Source organism: Saimiri boliviensis, chromosome 2, assembly GCF_048565385.1.
Source record: "Saimiri boliviensis isolate mSaiBol1 chromosome 2, mSaiBol1.pri, whole genome shotgun sequence".
In the NCBI taxonomy this organism is placed as follows: domain Eukaryota; kingdom Metazoa; phylum Chordata; class Mammalia; order Primates; family Cebidae; genus Saimiri; species Saimiri boliviensis.
Window position 1 is genome coordinate 72,805,221 of NC_133450.1, and position 15,023 is coordinate 72,820,243.

The following is a 15,023-nucleotide window of genomic DNA, read 5'->3' on the forward strand; positions in this document are numbered from 1 at the left end:
TGTCACCCCATCCCAACCTCCATTCTGGGCTCTTGGGTAGAGAATCAAACTTCCAATAAGAAATGTATGCCTTTTCACATAGAGTAATTGTAGAATGTGGTCATATGCCATGATTAGTACTAGTTTGAAAGAAGGCAAGATAATTAGAACAGGTAGAACTGAATATAGAATTAATACAGAAAGAAAAGGCATCTGTCCTGAAACAGTGCCACTTCAGATGTGTGACCACTAAGAAACCTCAGAGCCCATTCCCAATGTCAGTTTTCTGTTCTCTAGCAGAAGCATAGAGAAGCTTATAGAAGTTTCCACCTTAAGTTTTTAAGTCATTCTTATAAACATAAATGTCATGAGGTGACCCACTTCGTTTATTCCTTTATTTAGCCAAGGTTTATTGGATACCTCTGAGGCAAGACCATAGTCAACACTAGGACAGTGTAACACTTAAATTCAGGTACCCGGAGGCTCAGAATTAGGCCCTGTATTCTCAAGGGTCCTTCTGGTCTCTCCTCCAACCTTAATCTTTTCATCAAGACAAGGACTTCCTGGAGCTGGAGGGACCCGCTCATCCAGAACCCACTCCTCCTTCCCCATCACCCTTCCCCTGCCCATGACCGCAGAATTCCTTGCTTAAAGCTGCAAGACCACTTCTCCTGTGCCTCTGAGGGCCTCTTGTGACTGCATTCTGCAGGGCGATGGTGGCACCAATGAGAGAGGAGTGGCTGTAGACTTGCAGGCAGTCCTTACTGCAGGATGGGCTCCAGGGTGGGAGGGAACTGTGGAGAGGGCCTGGTTCTCCTTTCTTTCTCTTATACCTACACCGCAAACACCGGGATTGCCCTGACTGAGGAGACCATGTCATTAAAACACTAAAACAATGGTCGCCCTCCTGAGCATCTTTTCAATTAGGAAAAGTATAGAGCTGTTAAACAAATAGATTCAAACAGTGAATACGCCAGGCAAGATGACTTGCACCTGTAATCCCAGCACTTTGGGAAGCTGAGGGGGGCTGATCACCTGAGGTTAGGAGTTCAATATCAGCCTGGTTGACATAGTGAAACCCCATCTCTACTAAAAATGCAAAAATTAGCTGGATGTGATGGCGGGTGCCTGTAATCCTGGCTACTTGAGAGGCTGAGGCAGGAAAATAGCTTGAGCCCGGAAGGCAGAGGTTGCAGAGAGCAGAGATTGAGCCATTGCACTCCAGCCTGGGCAACAGAGCAGCACTCCATCTCAAAATAAATAAATAAATAAATAAATAAAACAACCACCACAACAAACAAATAGTGAATGCGATGCTAGTGCCAGATGTAAAATATTTAATTTAGGTAAAATGAAGCAGTTGGAATCACTGTGCCTTGATTAATTTTTTCTTTACAGGCATGTACATATATACATCTCTTATTTTACAGTTTTGTTCCCAGGAACAAGAAAAGCATGATTATTATTTCAAACACCAAAGATCTATAAATAATAAAATTAAACTAAGACTGAAAAGCATTACTCAGATATATTCACTGTTAGTACGATGTTGATTGTACCCTCTTCTAAATTTTTCAGTCTTCAAAGTCTTCTAACACATGTGACCACATTCGATACAATGCCTGATATGGTTTGGCTCTGGGTCCCCACCTGAATCTCATCTTGAATTACAGCTCCCATAATTCCCATGTGTGTGGGAGGACCTGGTGGGAGACAATTGAGTCATGGTGCAGTCTCCCCCGTACTGTTCTCAGGGTAGTGAATAAGTCTCACGAGATGTGATGGTTTTGTTAGGACTTTTCGCTTTCACCTGGCTCTCATTCTCTCTTGCCTGTTGCCATCTGAGATGTGTGTTTTGCCTTCGGCCATGATTGTGAAGCCTCCCCAACCACGTGGAATTGTGAGTTCATTAAACCTCTTTTCTTTATAAATTACCCAGTCTCGGGAATGTCTTTATCAGCAGCTCGAAGATGCACTGATACAACACCCCTGCTAGGTAGGAACGATTAGCTTCATTTTGCAGAAGGAGGTGGGGTGGGCTCCCTGAAGATAGGAGGGCTCTTACATTCACACTCCAGAGTCTAAGGACACCGTGGCATGGGAAAGGGTTGTTTAGACAGGAACCTTGTCTTCATGATGGTGCCCTAAGTTTGTGAAGCTGGATGGAAACCTCTGCCCCACCTCGAGCTCCCTCTTGGGGAAGCCTCTGCTCCTGTAATTTCCCACGGGTGGCCTCGCTGCGTCCTTTGCTTTACTGCTCTTCCTATTTTAGAATGCTTTTTCTCATCCTTGTCTACAGGGGCTTAGAAAGCCTTAGGAAATTGCCATTAATGGCCTTGTCCAAGCGTCTTCTTCTTTGCATAGAGAAAGGGAGAGAGTTGGATAAAATCTGCAAGAAGAAAGTACGGTGTAAAACAAGATCGGCCTGCAGAGGCGGAGAAAGCAGAGCTGTGTGCTGGGCGCTGTGTTGTGACTGCAGTATATATGAAAGGTAACATTTCAGTTGTGTACGTGAAGCAGGAAAGGAGTTTCCAGGCGTGAACACCGTGAAGAACGTTTCCTTCAGGGCCTCAGTGTCCCAGCTCTGGCAGCCTTATTGTAAGTAAGCGTCAGTGTTAACCCACTATATTATTAACGTGTTCCATTAGCCCTAATACCCAATCTAGCATTCATTCTGCAGATTACTTCCCTGAAAGAGAATAGCACCTTTCCACACGCCTCCAATATTTTACAGAATAAAATTAAGTCACTAAGTACTAGCTGCAAACCAGCATTTACAATTTACAATTCTCAATGCTGTGAATAGCCACCTGCCTGGAAGGTGGCTCAAATGGGAAAGACAATTGAATAAAATGCTGATCAATGTGTATTTATATCTCTACTTATATAACATTTTAATAGATCAGAAATCAACTGTAGTTTTTCAAAAAGCACTCAAATTAAGGACTTATTTTGCATATGCTGTTATAGACAGGGAAGAACAACTTTCTTTCTACACCGTCTTATCTTCTACCCTCCTATGGGTGGGTTCCCTGCAGACGGGAAGAGATCTTTAATTCTCACTCCAGAGTTTAAGAACAAGACAGGCAATCATTTTAAACACACACCCACATGCACACACATACACACACTATATATACATATATATGTTTCTATACATTGAAACATACATATGTTTTTGTATATGTATTTATATTTATATAGAAGAAAGAAAATGCATCTGTAACACAAAGCTGTGTAATTTTGTGGGAGGCAAAAACTATCTGCTTCTCTTCTGTCCGATGTGGCTTGAGAACCAAAAACATCCACCATACACACAGCTGGATCAAACCACCAAGGACTGAAACTCTCTGTTCTCACCCGATCTATTCCCCACATTAATAGGAGGCCAAAGATTCTGGCCCCAGGCAAATGGCTTGATAACTTTATTGTTCATAAAAGGACTTCCCAAAACAACCATCAACTCTTCTTCAGTGTAAAAAACAATTGACAGTGTGCACCCTAACATTCTTTTAATCCCTTGTTCACTTTGCAAGCTCTATTCAGTCTGGACTGTAGTATTACGATTCTTACTTAATCACAGTCAAGCTGTCCATTGGAAAACTTGCTTTAAACCGAATTTTCAATCTGGAATAATTTCCAGCCTTCTCTCCCTACCTCACAGACACTGCCTCTGCTCTTTTGAGGTTCACCATTACTTTAGTAGGCAGTAAACAGCTTTTACTATCCACAGATTGTGCTGGTGGTATTTGGAGTGCCATTGGTAAGGTTGTACGAAAATAGAAGGTAACAGTGTATGGGCAAAGACTTTGCTGGCCTTAAATACACAGACGTGTCCTTATGGTACTTCTGGACGTATGATCAAAAAGGAATACAGGGGTAGTTTGGCATTTATTGCTTCTTTATTGAAATACTGATGCAAGACATATACTTTTAGATAAAAAATTAGCATTCACCTAAAATACAAGTATAAATTAACACTGATGGTTCACGTTTTTTCTTATTTTAATGAAATTACGTTGTTGCAAAGAAGATGCATATGTACCCATTCCCAAAGACATTTCAGTATAGAAATTTGCTTCGTCCAGCCCTAGGTTCTGCATCTTTTGTTTATAATAAATTCTTAATTTTATGATTTGGTTTTATAGACTTATAACTTACAGAGCTTTATGCTTTATTGTTAGTATGAATCTTTAAAAAAAAATAAAAGTAAAAAGCCTTGGATTAACACATAAGAGGAATCATGTCATTTAGTGGCAATGATCATTTAAAAATAGTAGAATCATAGCTTTGGAAAGTGATCATTTCTTTACTCATATATTCATTCAAATATTATACTTTAAGCCACTCCTGTGTGTTAAATGATTTTCTCAGAGCCTGGGAAGATGACTATAAGCTAGACGTAGACCCTGCTCTCAAGTAGTGGATAAGAAACATCAACAAATGTGTATAGATCAGCCATCAACAAGGCAACAGGTGTCAAACTTCCAGAGAGTTGCAGTTTAAAAGCCACAGTGGTCAAAGCCAGAGGACATCATTCTCAAGTCCTTTAGAGGGAAGAAGATGAGGAGACAAGAGAGAAGCATTGAAGCCGGGCGCGGTGGCTCAAGCCTGTAATCCCAGCACTTTGGGAGGCCGAGGCGGGTGGATCACGAGGTCGAGAGATCGAGACCATCCTGGTCAACATGGTGAAACCCCGTCTCTACTAAAAATACAAAAAATTAGCTGGGCATGGTGGCTTGTGCTTGTAATCCCAGCTACTCAGGAGGCTGAGGCAGGAGAATTGCCTGAACCCAGGAGGCAGAGGTTGCGGTGAGCCAAGATCGTGCCATTGCACTCCAGCCTGGGTAACAAAAAAAAAAAAAAAAAAAAAAAAAAATAGAGAGAGAAGCATTGAACTGAGAAAGCCTTCCTGAAGGTGGCCTTTCATTTCAATTTTGAGGTCTGGGTGGGAGTCAGTCATGAGGATGTAGCTATAAGAGGATATCCCAGTGGGCAGAGACCCTGTGAGAGCAAAGGCCACAGCCCAAGGTAGCTATGGGGCATCTGGAGGACCAGGTAAGGCTGGAAAGTGGTGTCCCTTTAGAGAGCTATGACCCTCCAGTGCAGGCATCCCCAAACTTTTTACACAGGGGGCCAGTTCACTGTCCCTCAGACCATTAGAGGGCCGCCACATACTGTGCTCCTCTCACTGACCACCAATGAAAGAGGTGCCCCTTCCTGAAGTGTGGCGGGGAGACGGATAAATGGCCTCAGGGGGCCGCATGCTCCCCGGGGTCCGTAGTTTGGGGACGCTTGTTCTCGTGGATAGAAGCTTGTCATCCCATTTGTTCACTTTAGCAATGTATTTTTGACACCTGCTACATGCCAGGTGTGTTCTAAGTGTGGGGGTGACAGTGGTGAAAGAGATAAAGATGATCCTTACTCTCCCAGAGCTTACAGTCTGCTTAGGGGAAATCACCATTCAACAAATCAGTGTGCAAATCATTGGTTAGAGTTTTGAAGGAAATGGACCCAGTGGCAGGCAATAGAAGTTCAGGGGGATGTCGAGTCCTTAGCCCTGTCTAATGGAATGCTCTGTAAGGGCAGAACTGCTCTCTGCACAGGGTGACACAACAGTCATAGCCACATGTAGCTACTGAGCACCTGAAATGTGGTCAGTGAGAAAAAGGATTTGTATTTGTAGTTTTATTTCAACTAATTTGAATTTCAGCAGCTGCATGTCGTTGGCGACTACTGTATTTTCCTCCAATTATACTTGCAGAGAGTATGTTTCAAGCCCGTGGATACCAGATAGTCTTTTCAGTGCTGCAATACTTCTCTAGCCAGGTCCCGACTATGTACTAGACACAAATTTGAATGCCAAAAGCAAATGCTTTTGCAAGGTTTGCTGTGACAAGTGCAATAGGAAGGGCTGAAAGAAACTGCTGTCCTGTTTGGGGAATCCAGAGACTGCCTTTGAGTACCCAAGGTGTGTACAATACATCTCTATGGAAGGAAGGGGCAGAGGAAAGGAGGCATTGCAGACACACCTTGCAGCATTCAGAGAATTTCACTGGGTGGAGTTGGCAGGTTAGGCATTTCAGAGGGTGACTATATGAGCAGAGACCAGAGGGTGCCTAAGGATGCTGAACTCTGAGAGTGGGGGACAGTGCAAGAAGAGCTGTCTGCAGCTTTATACACTGCAGCCACTTCTCATTCATGGACTCTTACAGCAGAGAGGGTAGCTTCAGCAGACGTCTGCCAACCTTTCCAGGATCCTCACATTTGGCCTTGGCCTTGAAAATTCAGATCACAAAAATGGATCTTGACATTCTTGAGTCTCATAACAGGTTGCTGCCTTCTTATTTCCCTGACATCTACAGTGGAAAATTTCCCAGCTCTAGAAGGAAAGCAGGGGCTCTGGTAAAGAGTGCCAATTACGAAGGACCTACTGAGAATCAAGAGCTTTGTGCACTGTATCACCTCTAGCCTGCCAGTGGCAACAAGGGGTAGGGGTTGATGTCAGAAGGTCTCAAACAGTATATAAGGCTTGTCTCTAAGTACTCAGCTGGTGTACTGGGGCCTGGCTTACATAGTTGATACTGCTCAATCCAGACCTGTGCATGTGCCTCCAAGACACACTCACATTGACGTATATACCTGTTACGTTCCAGTTTTATGTTGAGCCTTGAAACATGGGCTATCTCTGCAATTCCTTAGCTTTTGTAATTTAGGTGTTAAAATGACCACCATTTATAGATGAAGAAACTGAGATTTCAGGAGGGCCCTGGCCTAGAACTAAGTGACAGGGTTGTAACTCCAATCTGGCTTTGTCTGACATCAGAGCCTGCTGCATCTTTGACCTTTCAGTCAGCTTCCTACAGTAATAGAGCCTTTGGAAGTACATCTTTTCTGAAGTCCCTGATTTTATAGAGGCAAATCTTGCTTGGGGTTGAAGCACACCTGTTTCAGACTTTGAGAAAGCAAGGTGGGAGTCTCAGCTCTAGGGCAAACCCAGTACATGGTGAGCATTGTAATAAGAGTAGTAATAACAATATATGCTACTATTATAGTATCTATATCACAAATATGATTATATACTCTATTATAATAGATTACATTATATACATCATGCTTCCACATTTATAATAATTTATAATTATAATTTATAATAATAATAAAATGTAGGTATATTAATACGTATAACATGATAAAATGATGTAAAATAATGCCTTTATATAATACTAATTTAATATGTATACTATGACATAGTTTATTATAGTTATATTATATACAACTATATTATTATGTTAGCATATATGAAGACATGTTATGATATCATGTTATATTGTATTAATACTATGCTATTTTCTGTCATATCACATAACATATATAATATAATAAGAATGATCATCACCCACACTGGTAGGTAAGCTCCCTAAAACCCAGGAAGATTGTCTTGCTCACACAGCTCTGAAGAGTTAGGGTTTGTTTCTGAACCAGACCCTCAGCTCTCAGTTCTAGGCCCTTCCAGTCAGATGTGGGCTGAGCTCATCCTTCCCCTGCCAGAAGGTCCTCTGTCACTAAATGCAGGTGCTCTGTCCAGCTCCCAGTGCTGCCTCTGACCAGCAAGTTGCTGACCCTCTCTCATATCTTCAGGGGATGTCACCCTGAAGCATCCTGGCTGCAAGGAGGCCCCTTAGGCTCAGGCTGCCTGGGAAGACAAGGGACTTTTACCTGTCAAGAGACCTCACCATTCCCCTTCCAGGGCTGGGCGGGCCTGGAAGTCACCGAGGAAACAGACAAGATTTCAGAAAACAAAAATAGACTAAATCACAGTGAAGCAACCTGAGGGTTGGGATCAAGTTTCTGCACAAAGGATGATTAACTGAATACCATCACTGGAATGTGGGCTTGGCAAGGGGTGAAAGGCGCATGAATGAAGCTGTCTGCATACTTGGGAAGTGCTTTTAATTCTCATTTTCACTTAAGAAAATATTGTCTAACTTGCCAACTCTACTTGTTTCCCCTCTCCTTTTTTCGTGGTAGACAGCGAGATATATGAAAAGAACAGGAGCTTTGGGGTCAGACCCTCACTTAGTGCCGTGTGAACTTGCAAAAGTAACTTTAGCTGCCTGAACTTAGGTTCCAGATTCACAAGGTCTGAGAGGAGCCATGAGACCTTTGCATATTTAGTAAATTCCAAGGTGAGGTTGGTGCTGTTGATCGGGGCCACACTTTGATTGCTGCCAGAATTGGAGACCGAGGTGATTTAACTCAAAGTTTTGTAGCAGATTAGGACCAGGAGAGCCCAGAAGAGGTAGATAAAAATGTTTGCAAGTTTTCATACTCCGGTTGTATTTGAATTACATATTCATGCCTTTGGCCATGTGACTTTCAAGATCACTCACTAAGGTGGTATTCCTCTGCCCCACTAATATCAGCCTTGGACATATGACTTGCTTGGGCCAATGGCATTAGTTAAAAGGACCGTGAGCCAGCTTTGAGCCAAGGCTTCCTAAGGCGTTGTCTGTTTTTGTTGACTCTTGGATTTCTGCCATTCACCAAGAGCAGAGCATGCCTCTGATGGCTCTAGTCCAAAGAGAAGCAGGAAACACACAGCATGGTATTCAACACAACCCTCAGTCCAGAAGCAAGTCCAGCTGCTCATGATCGTGCATTAGAGCCACTCAGGCAAGACCCCAGCCTAGCTCAGTCAAACTGCAGGTGACTCATAAATAAGAACATATTTGTTGTTGTAAGCCACTGATTTGGAGGGTAGTTTGGTATACAGCATTAATGCAGCAATTGCTGACAAATACACATTAGTGTATTAGCATTATGCTAGGATCATCTTTCTGTGCAGAAAGACAACATAGCTTGTCATTTATTGCCTACCATGTGCCAGGACAGTGCTTGTCACCTTGTATCTCGGAACGCAATGTTTCGATCCTTGTAATACATGTCTCTCTAAACTTAGCACCCTTTAAAAAAGCAGTTCCTGTTAATTACAGCTTTTACTTGCATGAGCTTCACTCTTTATTGATAGCCCTAAATCCAAATCCTAACATGTTTTAGTGGGTCCCCTCAAGACTCTCTGGCAGGTGTCTCTGATGTTTATGTTTAATTACCCAGGCTTCAGAGGTCAACAAAGTCTTTGCTTACAGTCTAGCCGTCACCGTCATTGCTTCATCCCAACGCATTCTTTGGGAAAAAAGAAAAAAATAATAAAACAAAAAAATCTGAACTTTAGAATATGGGAGAGAGGCAACTTGTTTGGTTGGTTCTCATTTGCAGAGAAAGAAAAAAGGGGCCTATTTTCTTCTTATGAATAGGCAGGATTGACATAAAAAAGTACTTAAAGAGCTGAACTCACTCACTGAACACAAATGCAGAAAAATTCTGTATATCTTTAAATGTTTTATATGTCCCAGTCATATATAATTTATTATGTTGTGAAGCTGAGTCCTTCTTTGAATGAAAATTTTACTGTCAGAGCCTAGGGTACTTTAGTTTGATGATTTAAAACTCCCGATGCACTTGTAGCAAATAGCACGATTTTATGACAGTGTGTTTGTCCAAGAGGTCAGCTTTCAGCACGGTAGGAAATGTCCCTAGTAAAACTATTTCAAAGAGAAATATGTCTCCCAGCCTAATTCTTCTTGCAGAAAATGCAGGTGCAATTCCAGATAGCACTGGTGTCCATCTTACAAGAAAGCACAGGGCAGCAGGGCTGTGCACTCACCTTGCTATTTTGGATGAGGGCTTCAGACATGCAATTTGAATCCTGTCTTTGCCCTCAATTGGTTGTGCCTCATGGCTTTCAGCTATAACATGAGGTTAATAATACTAGTTTTGAGGTATTTATCTGTAAGAATTAAATGAGACAGTCATTTGTTGAAGTGCCTGATCCACAGTTACTGCTATTTCATATTACTCTGCAGGCTCTACTTTGAATAGAAATCAGCCCAACAATGAGATGTGACAACATCCAAAATAAATAAAGTGACCAGTGTGCTTCTAAGAAAAGATCTAAGAACATCTATTTAATGCTGCAAAGATTCGGCAGCTGGTGGAATAGGCACTAAAGGGAACAAGTAAAGATAATTTAGTTATAAAGGTTTGATGAAGAGAACAGTGTGCATCAGGGAAGTATACTCTGGTGCTTCAACCTCCGCCCCCTTCCTATCCTGTGTAATTCTGGGAGCTCTGAACTAGGAAAGGCAATAGCCTTTTAGACAACTATGCATCCAACCATCCATCCATTCATCTTTCCAACCAACCTTCTATCCGTTTATCCATCCATTCATCCACTATCTACCTACTCATCCATTTATGCATCTAACCATCCCCTCATTCACCCATTCATTCATCCAACTATCCATTCATCTACCCATCCACCCATCAATCCAACTATTCATTCATCCACCCATCTAACTATACATCTATCCATCCACTCGTCTACCCGTTCATTCATCCAACTATCCATTCATCCACCCATCTACCCATCCAACCAGCCATCCATTTGTCCATCCATCCGTCCAGTCTTTGTTTACTTATCAATTCATTTCATCCATCCATCAGTCAATCTACTCTACCAGCAATGATGAAATTTGAGTCCCTTACATATACTAAAATGGGTTGGTTGGTTCTGCCAACACCAAGATGTAAGTCTGAGTTTAGGGCCTCAAGGTATTTAAAGTTTAGTTGAGGGCAAAATTAGGCAATGCCACATTTTCAACATAATATGTTTGACATTATAAGAGAAGGGGTATAAGTTTCTAAGTAAGCACTGAGCAAGGATACCCTTTTCAATCTAGGAAAATCCAGGGCTTTTTTCAGGAACTTGAGCTGAGGATCATTTGATCATCAAGGGGGTGATGATCAAATAATCCTCAGAAAAGGCATTCCAAACAGAGGGAGCAACTGGCATAAGGCCTGAAGCATAGGGATTACTCTGAGAATAGAAACTTACTTAGTCCAGGCTGCCATAACATAATACCACCAACTGGCTTGAACAACAGGTATTTATTTTCTCGTAGTTCTAGAGGCTGGAAGTTCAAGATCAGAGTGCTACCAGGGTTTGCTTCTGGCAATGACACTTTCCTGGCTTGTAGACAGCTGTGTTTTCTCAGCGTGTCTTTGCATGGCCTTTTTTCTGTATACATACAGAGAGAGAGGGTTCTGGTGTCTCTCCTTTTTCATATAAGAACACTAGACCAGGCATGGTGGCTCATGCCTTTAATCCCAGCATTTTGGAATAACGAGGCAGGTGGATCACCTGAGGTCAGGAGTTTGAGGCCAGCCTAGCCAACATGGCAAAACCCCATCTCTACTATAAATACAAAAAGTAGCCAGGTGTGGTGGCACATGCCTGTAGTCCCAGATACTCTGGAGATTGAGGCAAGAGAATCACTTGAACCCAGGAGGCAGAGGTTGCAATGAACTGAGATGGTGCCACTGCACTCCAGCACCAATCCTATTGGACTAAAGTTCCACCTTTATTATGAACTCATTTAACCTTCATTATTTCCTTCATGGATGCATTTCTAAATACAGTCATAGTCATATAGGGCACTAAGGCTTTGACATATGAATTCGGGAGACACAACTTCATCTATAACAAATGATAACTAGCTTCATAATTCTGGCAGAAGTGAAGAGAGGCAAGGCTTGGGTGGTAAGCAGGGTGCATTCAAGGTGGGTCCTGGTTCTCATAGGATCATGCATAAGCCTGGACTCAACCCATCAGCATGAGAAGGGGCTTGCCTTAGGCAGAAGGAAATTGAAACCAGGAGACTTGAGCCCTTTTGGGGTCTGTATTCCATTCAGATGTGCCCCTTTTCCCTAAAACACAATTGCAGGCCACAAAGCCAAAGCCACCTTTATTAAGGTTTCAAAATTTTGCTTCCCACAGCTTTCTCTTGGGCTGGAAGCTTCCAACCTCAGAAGCCTGCAGATTTGATTGGGGAGCAACTCTCTCAAAATCCAGGTGTACACTGATGGGTTTTCATTTAGGATTTTGTTACCTTTGAGATGATCCTAAGTGGAAGCTGTCTCCAGAGTAGGCTAAATTCATTCCTGAGATCTGTGGAAATGGATTAAAACCATGTGCCTGATGCCTTGAAATTTGCAAAAGGAGGGGTTTCCAGTTAGATGAGAAGCCACATTCTCCAGGCACTGTGATCAGCATCCCCTGCCTCCCAAGGAAGCAGGGTGGACGCCCTTCTGCCATAGGCCCCAGCCTGCATCCCCAGCTCTTATTCTCTGCTGAACTTATTAAGTCGGTATCAAGTCAACGTGTCCCTTCCTGATAGTACACAAATTCTCCGAGTGCTGCAGACTTCTGCATCTCTCCTCTTACCTGTCACTTCAGCTGCCTTTTAGTGATGTTAAAAGAAATCTTTACTGTCACTCCTATCACCCATTCACTTTGTTCCCTGGCTGTGACACTCTTGTTGTGTTTCTCCCACCGCCGCAACCGACTCTTGTAAATTAGCATTCGCCAAATTTATACACGCTCATTAGTCTGAATAAATTTAAAAGCTGCTGCTCCTGAGTTTTAAAAATGTAACCAGGCTTTTCCTTGGATATAATTGAGGCATCTTTAGAAAAATAAATTACAGTCTGACTCCCAAGTAGGCATTTTATGAGTTTAGAGTCAACGGGTCTCTTTGCAGCATTATTTGAGCTATAAATATCTGGGGATGGTGGGGGGAATAAAATAATAAAATCCCCCAATCAATTATTCCTTCTCCTGTTTACTTTGCCCCCCTCCTCACCCTCCTTTCTCACGCATGCATAGAATATCAGCTACGTACAGCTACTAAGGAAATTCCAATGAAATTCACTCCAGCTATTTCAATAGAGGGCAGTGGGCCAAAAAGTGGGGTTTCTCAAACCCAGGTCCATGGGCCAAACACATCAGAACCACGTAGGACAGCTTCTGAAAAATGTGATTCCCTGGACCTCTGGAATCAGAAACCTTACAACTGGGCCCCTGAGAATCTCTATTAAAGGGCCACGTCAGATTCTGACTCTCAATAAATCTGAAACGTCCTCTTTCAATGGGCTGAACATGAACTTTGGAGCCAATCTGGCACAGGAGATAATCCAGACTTTGCTATTTTTTTCACATGATGGTGCTGAGCAAGGTGTTCGTCCCCTCTAAAGGGAACAATTCTTTATAGTGCTCCTGATACAACAACAAAAAGAGATCTTGTAGTACATGTGGTTGTAGGTAATTGACATGCAATCAAGGGTAGCTGCTATAACAATAATTCAGTCAGGTCAATATCCTATCGATCAGGGTTAATCAGTGTGTTAGTTCCCAAAATCATCTGAATGCCTGGCCTACTTGGCAAGAATACTTGCCTGCAGGAATTTCATTCAAGGAATATTATTTTAGAGCTGCAACTGTAGGTGATGAGGATGTGGGAGTGAATGCCCTCTTAAACATTTCAAATAACAAATCATATAAGCTAATATAAATAAAATATGAAAAGTGCGATATATAGCATTTTCGATAGGAATAGTCCTGTGAAGGCACATAAAGCAAGATAGGCAGATAGGAAATGCCAGGGTGGGAGACTGAAGGGTGCATTTTAAACAGGGTGGTCAGAGAGATTTTTTAGAGTGGCAACATTGAAGCAAAGACCAGAGAGGAAAAAGGCACTAGCCAGAAATATGTGGAGGGAGCACATCATGAAATACCAGGGAAGGAGAGGCTGAGGGTCAGGTCAGGGAGCAGCTTCTTTAGCAGGAAGACTTAGATGGGCAGAGTCCAGGAAACATGTGCCCCAGAAGGCATGTGCATGTGCAAACCCATCTGCCTGAGTCCCAAATGTCTTCGAATGAGCTCCCTGGGCAGAGGCTGTTGAGGATTTATCCTATTTCTCTTGAAGCAGAAGTTACAGTTCTGCTTCTAGCTGTGTTGCTTTGTGCACGTCACTTACCGTTCCTGGGCTTCCATTTCCTCATCTTTCAAACAAGTAAATGGCACCTGTCTGTCTTGGGATGTGGCCTCTAACAGGTGCTCATTTAATGAGGGGTCAAGGAGGTTCCTAACTGCAGGCTGAAATCAAAGCTGGGAATGATCTTAGAAGGACTTCTGAATCAGGAAAGTGACCAAGCCAGGACCTTGGTTCAGCTGGAATGCAGGAGCCTGGTTTGCAGAAACAGCGGCAACTCCACAGCAGTGGCTGTTTATCAGGACAGGGATGGGCCACCAGCAAGAGCATATACGTCAGAAAGCTCTAAGAGTATTTGGATGTTTCAAGAGGAGGGAAAGTCCATTTGGGATAAAGAGTAAACAAAACAATAAAAACATCATTAAGTAGACCTTTTTTAGTAACAATAACAACCATTAATTAGCAAACATTTGTTATACCCTGGGAAATAACCAGGGGCTTTGGTATTAGATATGGTCCTAATCTTTGTGAATTAGGCACTTTGAAAAGCAGAAAGCATGGATCAGAAATGCAGAAAGGAGCCCGAGGTTGCACAGGTAAGAAGACTAGCCCCATCTTTCTGCTTCCATCTGCCTTCTCCAGAACCACCACTTCCCCAGGCCCCAGAGCATCACCATGTACCCCTGAGCCCAGACCGTATTCACAAAGTGAATGTTCTCAACACCAGAGGAGAGCAGAATATTAATACATATGGCTGAGAAAAACTCAACAAAAGCCCAAAGTGACTTTTCTTCTGTGACGGCAGCCGGCATCATTTAATACTGATATGTGTGCATTCATGCATCAGTTTGGGCCAAGGCTCTGTTGTCTTTCACACTCACGAACCCACAGATACCAGACTCTTCAAACTCTCATGAATGCAGCCAGGCAGCCCAGATGCCTTCAGGTGCATGCCCATGCATTGTCCTGCAGTGGGGCCTGGGGCTCAAGAGCACTGGAGCTTTCAAATTCATGCCTGTGTCCTCAAATGGCAGAAGAGGCAAGGGAGCTCTCAGGTGTCTCTTTTATGCAGGTGATAATCTAATGTACCATCTAATCACCTACTGAAAACTCCCTTCCTGAAATCATCAGGGTGAAAATTAAGGCTTCAAC

The 15,023-nt window shown here is 42.8% G+C and overlaps 1 long non-coding RNA gene across 3 annotated transcripts in view; it reads right to left on the bottom strand.

Moving 5' to 3' along the window:
• The window catches only part of LOC141583593 (uncharacterized), a 100,064-nt gene that overhangs the window by 18,359 nt on the left and 66,682 nt on the right, over positions 1–15,023 (bottom strand). The gene's annotated exons all lie outside the window — the stretch shown is intronic.